Genomic DNA, 10,244 nt, shown 5'->3' with positions numbered 1-10,244 from the left:
GTGTTTCTGTAACATCGGGGGCAAGTTTAAGGTGGAGTAGCAGCGCCACCTTCAGGTTTTAGTTTAACAATGCACGGATAGGCCAGCTGTTGTGTCAGATGAGATAAATTAACCACTGGAAGAAGTAGAGTGATTATCAAGTGACAGGTCTGTAAAGGAAAAGGGTTTCCACTATTTCCCTGCGTGTGTCAGATGTGGATGCGCACTGGATACTTTCCTGTTCAGCATCTTCCCATCTACAGCATCTGTTCCTCACAGTGGACGCTGCAGAAACTCAATAATAAATAAATGGTCAAATTTCATTATATTTGAAAGCAATAAAGTAAAAAGATAATACTGAATGTTTGTGATATGATGAAGGCAACATGCTGCTTGTCGGCTGCGACGTGGAGTGCGGGTTCGTGGTTATACTGATGATGCATACATAAGAGGCACATATTTTGTTACTGTTTCTGTGCTGTTGTTGCTGCTGGTGTGTAACGTGAGAAAAACTGAAAGAACTGGGTCAATTATCACTTATATAACGTGGGCCCGGCCTTTTGTAAGGTTTCAGTAGCTCCCTCTACCTCTCGAAAGTTATTTAACAGTATGATTCACATCAAAGCACTCCGGACCCCTGCTGCTAGACTCAAAGGCCAGACAGCCCATCGCCACTCTGACACTCTAATAACCATCCTTTTATGAAGTTCATAAACCCCACTCCTCACTAGATCACTGCAGATGGTGGCTGAGGCTAATAGCTGGAAAGGTAGCACAGACCGCCACCTCACTTGGACTCCTTTGAACTGAACTGATTGCAGATTGACTGGGGGTGGGGGTGTAACTATATGCATGTTTCAATGTGTAGCTGACTGAGTATACGTGTGTGTGTGTGCATGTGTGTCCTCGTCCTTATCCTGTCACAGCAGGGGAGCAACATGAAAGACATCTTACACTGTTTGGTAATTGCAAAGTCCTCTGTTCTGACTAAACAGCATAAGGGATGAGAGCCTTAACGGTCCAACGTCATCTCATGTGTGTATCAGCAGTCTCTTTCACACACACACACACACACACACACATGCAGACAGATGTGCACACACCTTTGGGGTAGTTGACCGGTCAATAGTCTTGACTGTGTAGAAGTACACATAAAGTGTGTACAGGGCACTTTCTCTTTTCCACACAGGGCTTTCTTTGTTGTGTCTAACCTTTTGATCTAAATGAAAAAAAAAGGGGGCTTAGGTAGAGCTGTGTGTTTGAGAGAGGAGGTTATGCTAAAAAGGCTGGTGGGGGTGAGTTGCCACCTTTTCATGCAACCCCTCTTCTGTTGAGCTTCATAACGAATGTCAACGCTGATAACAAAGCCTTATTTGCATATCATAATCCCCATCTCTCGACCTTCTGATCAGGTGTACTTGGAAGCACGGCTGTGTTCTCTCAAAAAAGAGAAAGAGACAGAGAGCACGAGAGGAAAAACTCTGCTCACTTTGAAAGCTGTTTGAAGTTCTCTGCCAGAGTTCAAATAACACTAAAACATGTGCATGGCACTGAGTGGCTGATTTGTATTAAAAAGAAGAAAGGCAGAGGGATGGAGGGATGAAAGAAGGTCACGGAGGGGAGCGCGGGGGAACTTTCTGGAGCTGGTAAGGCCAAAATCCTTTGGATCTCATGTCACTAGAGAAGTGGGCCCTTTTGTACTCAGTCATTGAACTTAAGCATGGTGTGTGTACTCTGACCCCAAGAAAGCTATGATATGTTTTCCTCAGATTCTGTTTTCATTTTGATTAGCATCATGTGTGGACTGGTGCCATCATGATCTGGTCTTTAGTTGACACCAAAGCAGTGAATCTGAACGATTTTCATCATGACAAGAGCAATTTTATTCCCTTTTTGTGCTATTCATGAGCAAAACTGCTTTGGCAAGTTTCAAAGAAGCTGCTGCTGTGTGTGCAGAACAACAACAACAAAAAAGGAGTGGAGCTGTGACTTTCAGCACAGGCCAAGGTGTGTGTGTGTGTGTGTGTGTGAGCGAGAGAGTGTTATTAGCAACTCTGCATGTCATAGCAACAGATCCAAAGGTCACAGACCACCTCCACTGTGTGTTCACACACTTCATCTTCTACTGATCAACAGTAGCTGGACTGTTCATACAGGGCAAAGATTGGATGGCTACCAACACGCTATGTTCCTCGCCCTCACTCTGTCAGATAGTCCTTCTTGGCTTGGACACACTGTGCTGAGCAGCCTATGGTTTCTGAATCCCACTTCTGAACACCAGACATCCTTTCTCATGTGTGAAGAGGGCCTCCAGCAGAGCTGCTTCAGCTCCTCCACATTCTCATAGTCCTCACTTTGGCCTGAGTTGTAAAGCTGGTTTCTGGGAGTCACCCGCCTCCACTCTGATCCACTCAGCCCAGCTCTGCACAGAGGCTGCCCTGCCAGCTCCTTTATCCCAGCTACCGCACACCCAGGGCGGGTAAAGGCAGACTGACAGTCCCCCGCTGCCTCCAGAGCCTCCGTCTCATTTCCCCCCAGAGCTGCCCACGGCCCCTCTCCGCTTTTCAATCTTCGAAGCAATTAGAAGGAGATCCCTTTCTTTTGTCATCTATCCGTGGAAAGAAGAAAAGCGAGAGAGTGAGAAAAAAAGAAGAAGGAGGGCCAAGTTGGTGGTGGTAGTGGAGCTCAGGCCTAGCCAGGAGCCACTTGTGAAGGCCTGGGTATTGGGACTCACATGGTTTGTTTGGAAAGGCTTCTCCAGGGGCCAAAGTGGGATTACGTTGCAGATTGTAAGTTCCCATGGAAGAGGCCTATACCAGCGAGGGCTTTGGTGGGTGGGTTTCAGGTTGGGGGCCATAGAGGAGGTCTTTATGAGTTTGGGGTCTGTCTGAATGGAAAGGGCCAACTCCCAGCATGCTAACCCTCCATATTAGATGGACACAGAGAGGCTATTGAAGTTACTCAGACATCCCCCTTTATTTCTCTCCTTTTCTCTCTCTCTCTCTAGTCTTGAAGGCTTAGCTGTTTGCCAGTCAAGAAAAGGGGAAAAGACTGTTCTGCGAGCTGAAATGATTCTTGTTTTCATTTTTACAATGAAAATACCATGTGTGATTTTGAGCAAACATAATATGTCATGACTCTTAGAAGCTCCGCTGAGGTTTTTAAGAACAGTGACTGGCGATGAAGCCGTGGAGCAGAGAACACGAGGAGATCACCAAGAATTATTTCAGCTGAATTTAATTGCCTCATTGCCTCAATTGAAGATCATATTTTTCAAATTATCTGAGTGTAGACTTCCTTTACTACCAAGAAGAAGACTGACTGTGAAGACTAAATGTATTGTGAAACTTTAAATACTGTGATTGGTGAACTTTCACAACATTATTGATGCTGGTTTTCCAAAAAGAAAAGCGTAAATAGTCGGTAAAGTCCCAGAGATTGAGGCATTTGAGGCAGCACACCATGTAGACACAGTGAGATTTAACATCCAGTCGACCATCACGTTTTCATTTCTGTGTTAAAGAACGCATTTAAATACATGATCATTAATGGACCCATTTTCTGACTTGGTTTATTTTTGCCAGTACATCATAAAATATTAATGTTGCCTATAAAAGCCTAATTAAGCAGTTTGCAACACAGTCTGAGGATGTATTGTGAGTCAGTGTAGCGTCGCTCACTCTCTCCGATCGAGAGAATTTCTCTCTTGGTTGTTATTGTTTTATTTTCACATTTCCCTACCCTCTAGTGTTGAGCGTTTGGTACTGCAAAATATAGTTTTAAGAGTTTCTGCTCAGTTTACACACGTACAGGCATCATTTTGAGATGTCATGTGCAATTAAAAGTACAGAAACGTAGATTAAATAGTGGGTAGCATCTAAGACTACTGACTGCAGTTTTCTAGTAAAATAGCTGCAAACAACACACACACACACACACACACACACGCACGCACGACACTAAAAAGAACTTCTGTATGAATCAGCATCTTCGCTCTCCAGATGTCTCCCATCTCTTATCCTCCTCTCCATCCTGCCCTTCAATCTCTCCTGTCACCTACAGGCCACCCTTCAACCCCCCCACAGCACCCCATCCGTCTCTGTCTGCAGACCAAACAGCCTTGCCCCCCTTCTACTCTCCCCCACCCCCCCTCCAGCCATGTCCCTTTGAGCTGTGCCGCCGCAATGCATAAATACATAAATCTGCTGTCAGTGTATGCATGTCTATGTCAGCGTGTGTGTGCGTATGGGTGGGGGATGCCGACATATAGACATGGGCCGGCAACCCCACAGGCAGGCCCCTTTCAAGTGTCACCAGATCACAGATGCTCAGTGTTTACACACCAAAGCCATCCAGACACATGACCGGAGCCTTCCCCCGACACACGCACACACACACTGTCCCAGCTTTATCCCCCAGAACCTGTGACCCTGGCTGGGGAAGCTTGGGGACAAAGGCTGAGAGTCAACCTGGAGGTGGTGGTGCCAGACTGGCTCTCTGATCTGACCGACTGCCACAGACCTGATGGGAGATACAGCCAGAGGTCACAGGTCAAACAGGCCATAAAATAAGTCAGCTGACCTCCTCTAGTTTGGCTCCACCTTGGTCACCCTGCCCCCTGAGATACATTTGATTTAATGGTTTGTCATTACAGCACTTTGTCACTGGAGAATCGTGCCACTGAATAAGTGACTTTAGAAGAACCTGTTCGTATCACGAGCCTGATTCACAGAGAGTCACACAAGAAACTACTGGTAGTATCTTTTCATTCAAGCTTGACTAGTTTCTTACACTAAAGATATAACTCTGCATCAGCTCATTGAAAAGTGATGACTGACAAAACAAGAGGTAAAGATAAAAAAAACTCAACTCAAAGCATGATTCTGCTGAATGGAGATAACATCTCCAATTATTCCCTTTTTTGTTTCCTATAAAACGGCTGAATTCAACTTAAAGCTCTGCAGTAACGACCATGAATCCAAGAGAAAATGTGACAAAAAGAGAAGAGCAGCAAACAGCACAGCTGAAGGAAGCATTTCATCGTGCACTGTTAAATTGGGTGTGACTATGAAGGATTTGGAGGCCCCGAAAAAGACGAGAGAGCACACACACACACACACACACACACACACACACACACACACACACACACAAATTAACATCTAAAATGCTCCGACTCGTTTCAACTCTTCACTTCAAACCATCATCAGGCCTCTAATGGAGGCCAAGTTCAAAGCTACACTACGCTCCGGCTGCTTTGCTGAGACGGAGGAACAACACTTTAGTCTCCTCCTTGTTTGTTTATCCTTTGCATCACTCTCTCTTTCTGCTTCCATCTCTCTTTCACTGCTTCCCTCCTTTATTTTTCATCCCACTTTACTTTGAGAACGCTCGTCAACTCCTCCTCTTCAGCGTCTTTTTCTCTGCCCTTGTCTCTCTCCTTTCTCTTTCTGCTCTCGCCCTGTCTCCTGCTCTTCTGTCTTTGTCAGTGTTTGATTCTGCGGTACATTCGGTTCTCTGCAGCCCTCTTCTTCTGGCGTTCTCCCTTTTTGTATCTCAATCCAGCTTTCATCAAATATGCCAGTCTTTCAAATCTGACAGACATTGATCAGTACGCAGCAGCAGGGACGCTGTCCTGGTGCAAGTTTGTTCACTGAGCCCCACCTAACCCCGGATCCAAACAGAGCCTTGAACAGCAAGCTCTCGAAAGACAACCGCTGGTCTGAGATAGACAGTTGTTCAGCACTGCCCTGCAGATATCTGCCAGGATCAAAAAACCTTCTCATCGCTCCCCATCCTCTCCTCTCGCCTCCTTCTCTCCTCTTTCTCTCCCTCTGCCTCTTTTCTCTTTCGAAGATGGCACTTCCACAAATGTTTAACTCCAACTATCTGCTCATTAAGAGGTCTTCAAAGCTTTCCATTGATGTAAAAGCATCCATTTGAATTTGTAATCACCCTTTGCTGCACTGCTGCTGTGCTCAGCGTAATTTTCCCCCGGATTTTCTGATAGCTGGCTCAAAGAGCTAACAACCCGTTTTCTCTTCTGCGAGACGCAGGAGAAAGAAAGAAGAAGACTTTATCAAACTTTTGGAAGAAGGGAGGTGCACATTTGAGGAGGCCTTGGGTTTGTTTATATATGCTGACAAAGACAGTAAGAATATATAGAAATTCACTCTGCCGACAATGCACATAAGAAGATAAGAGAGGAGAGAAAAAACCCACAAGAGCTGGATAAGGTTTGTTTGAAGATTAAAGTTCTATCACAATCATGAGACAGGCTATTTTCTTGAAAGGTACTTAAATAGCCCAGAAATTGGTTTGTCTATAGGGAGCGCCTTTAACTGATATTGCCTTTATTGGTAGGTATTTTAATATTCCACCACACAAACTTAAAGGTGTCTGAGGCTGCGAGAAAATACACTTTGCCCACATGATGAATTTTAAAAGAATGCCAAGCGACACCTTCGGTAGCAACCTGTATGCATATTTAGCTCAAACGTCCTCTGTGTGTTGAGATGATGGAGTGCCAAACTCTGTCACTCCACCACGACGAAAAAAAAAGAAATTCAGAAAAAGAAGAAGAGCTTCGTCAGATCCTTGAGGTAGAAGAACACGCCTTTACATCTGGATTTCCTCACAGGAAGGAAGCGTTTGAAATCTAATACATAAATATTATTCCCCCAGCTCGCTAGTTTTCTCTTCACCTGTGGAAAAGCGCGATGTTCTTCTGAGCTACTTTGGGGAACTTCTCCACAACACAGTCCTCCTTCAGTAGGTTCAATAAGAGGGCTGACTGGGATTTGGCTCCTGCCATGTTTCATCAAACGCACATCCCTTCAGCCATTGCAGGCCTGTCTGTCAAACAGCTCCTCATAAATAGCACTTTTTACTGTTTCCACTGCTGAAATGTGGTTATTAAATGAGCTCAATACAAGTTTAAGGGATTTACTCTTAAAATCTACTGATGCTGAGCTAGAGATGCTGGGAAACCATTGTTTATGCAGCATTTATTTGTTATTGTAGCTTTTGTTTTCTACTGAATTCAACAAAATAACTGCTGAGAGCAACGAGTGGTCAAATGATGATTCATGTTTTAATCAAACCTCCAAGCTGGTCAGATGAATTTAAAATTAAAACTCAAGGTGGACAGAAATATTACAAACCAAACTAACCAAACCATCGATATTAAATGTACTATCACAGTTTCCAGGAGACTCTTGAAATAACTTGACATGCTAGCATCAGTTTTGAGCTCACATGAAGACATCGCATGAAATCTAAAACGTGCACATTAACACTGACGTGATTTTAGCTCCCATTCTAATTTTATTAAAAACCCAAAACCAGTACTCAAACAAATACATATTAATCACTGAGCTAATCTTCTTATTTTGGTTTATCTTTAAGGGGATGATAACACAGTTTTTTGTGTATTTACTTCTGTGCATGTGTGTGTGAAGTGAGCCAGTTGCAGACCTGTCACCAGGACCATTGACTCCAGTCTAATCCCTTCCTGATGGCCTTTTCTTCAGATGCAGATGGAGACTAGGGGCTCTTGACCTTTGACCTGCACCACTAAATCACATCAGTCATTGACTGTGCGGGCCCCAGGAGTCCGCTAGGCAGATGGGCAGCTGCCCACACATACACCCAACTACACACATGTGTGCACTGACTCACACACAGTGACACAAACAGAGATGCTTTGGTGCACATATCTGTTTACAGCTACATGTTCTCACACAAATGACACAGATCAGAACAACCTTCTAATACAAGCTCACTTTCCATGCACTAGCTTGGACACACACATACTCACCAAACCACTAACTAATGTTTTTTTTATATCTGTCTAAAGTATTCTCTGTCATCTGTGTCCTTTTACCCGGCCACATCACACACTCTCCCTCACTCTCTCCTACACATTCTTCTCTTCTCTTCTCTTTTTCAAACCCTTCTGGTCTCTGTGATGTGGCTTCTCTGTTTCTGCTGAATAAAACAGATGACTAGAGAGAGGAGGAGAGAGACAGGGAGAGAGAAAGAGAAGGAAAGAGATAAATAGAAATGTAGATAGCTAAGTGATAGACAAGCGAAGAGAGGCAGAGAAGAAAAGAGCGAAAGAACCAGACAGAACAAGAAAAGCAAAGTAGACGCTCTTAAAATCAGTTTCCACTCTTTCTTTTCCACCCAAGAGAGCAGAGCCCACCCTGCTCTTCTTTGTCACAAAGTTATTCCTCAGCTGGGACAGATGAGGTCATGTCATTTACATTCATTTGCACGCAGTTGTATGCAGCACGTTTTCTGCAGTAAATACCCTCAGCTGTCTTTAGGATTCTCATGGTAAATAGTTCAGGTGGGTTTTTATCAGGCTGGATAATCAGTACAAATGTCATAGTTTTCTCAGGAGTTTCAAGCCTGCTGTCACGTAGTATCCAGAGGAGCCTCACACAGTGACAGGCATGCCTTTGAAAGTCAACTTTGAACAACTGCTTATCATGAGCAGAGTTGAAATGTGGGCTGGGTTCCCTCACACCGACGTGCTGCTTGCCCACGCTGCGCTCCTACGGAGGTCCTCCTCATTTTGTTGTCCTCACAGCAGGCACATGCATTCCTGGCATAGCTGTCTACAAAGTTTCAACAGCAGTTCGCTACCTTTGTCTGCTCATCTATGTCTCTCTCTCTCTCTCTCCCTCTCTCCTTGCTCAGACCTTCCTTGCCTTGTTGCCTAGAGACAAAAGGAAGCAAGAGCGGGGACAGCGGAGAGAGAGGAGGAAGGTGCCTTACCAGCGGAGGATGAAAGAAAAGAGAGATCAGAGGAGAAGACAGACCCAGCAGGGGAGAGACGAAGTTTGTTTGGGATACTTTGGATTTTTACGGTCATTGTGTGGTGTCAATATCCTCTCTTTACTCTCTTGGCTCCCAGCTTAAGCAAAAAAAAATGTCTCTGCAAGCGGCGTACATTTCTGCAAACAAAGAAGGAAAAACACAATAAGGGAAGAGAAAAGACACAAAATGATATTTAGTGCTAAGTATAGAGGATCATTATGATACAGGGAAAACATCTCAAAAGCCAAACTTAGTTTTCTGTCTTTTTCTGCAGCTTTCAGACTCATCATATCTCGAGGCAGACAAGACCACTGTTAAGTGGAAAGGCGGATGTGGTTGTGTGACTAAAGCCATGACAAAGATGACTACACACTAAGTTTCAGTGATTTATCGATGTGACCAACATTTTGGTCATAACTGCCCTTTTTCAAAGCCTTAAAAATACGTAGCAGAGGTGAGGTTGCAAGTTCTGTGAAAAGCTACCGGACAAACCTTAAATTTAGCATTTTGAATCACATCGTATTGGTGACATATGTGACATTGCTGCGTCCAGTAAAAGTAAGATTTGTCCATTAAATCTACAATGAAAAGTTTGTGGAAAATGGTAAAAAGAACAACTGGTAGACATTTGGTGAAGATAAAACCAAGGAAAACGGTTCTGTGAAGACAAGGCTGGTAGGAGATGTATACAGTACGGCCAGATATTTTGCTGTGCTGTGAGGCAGCAGCCTGAGAGTCATGATGTAAAACATACGCTCCTTACTGGCACGCAGCAGTGGAAGGGAGTTGTTGTGAAAGCCTGTCATTTTGAAAACAAATCCATAACAAACTTCTAAAACTCATGTTCCATGGTTACAAAATACACACACGCACAAGTTTGTTTACCGCTTCGTTCCATCTGAACCCATGTGTGTGTATGTTTGGGAGAGAGACGGTTTCCTTTATGGAATCGCAGCATTCCCATTCCCTCCTTGCCTCTCTTTGTGCAGCCATCCTGGCTTTATTTATCTTTCCCTCCTATCCCAAACACGGGAATGCTCCCTGCAGCTCAGATCTCGCCTGCGCCCTGATGTGTGCACACACCGACCTCTATGAACCCTCACACTCTCTGGATCTCCCTGTTTTTCTCCTTCTTCCTCATTAAAAACTCAAACCTCCTCTGCATCTTTGTTTTTCCTCTCCTTTTGTGTTCTGATAAATGCTTTGGGGCAATAAATAGGTTTGGTTAAATGTCCTGTGACGTCACCAACTGTTGTTCTCTGTGACAGCGCCTGAGGTTTGCCTTTGAAGCCAAAGGCTGCTCTTGAAGATGCGTCTGATGGCTTTTGCCCTCTCTTTCATTCACTCACTTTCATCCCTCTATGCAGCAGCAGACATCAAGGGAGCTTCCTAACAAGCATGCTATTTAGACAGTGATGTCATGGCCGTGGGGACGTTGT

The sequence above is a fragment of the Anabas testudineus genome, chromosome 8 (genome assembly GCF_900324465.2).
Source record: "Anabas testudineus chromosome 8, fAnaTes1.2, whole genome shotgun sequence".
Lineage (NCBI taxonomy): Eukaryota > Metazoa > Chordata > Actinopteri > Anabantiformes > Anabantidae > Anabas > Anabas testudineus.
The sequence above is the reverse complement of the archived record's forward strand: the minus strand, read 5'-3'. Positions refer to the sequence as shown.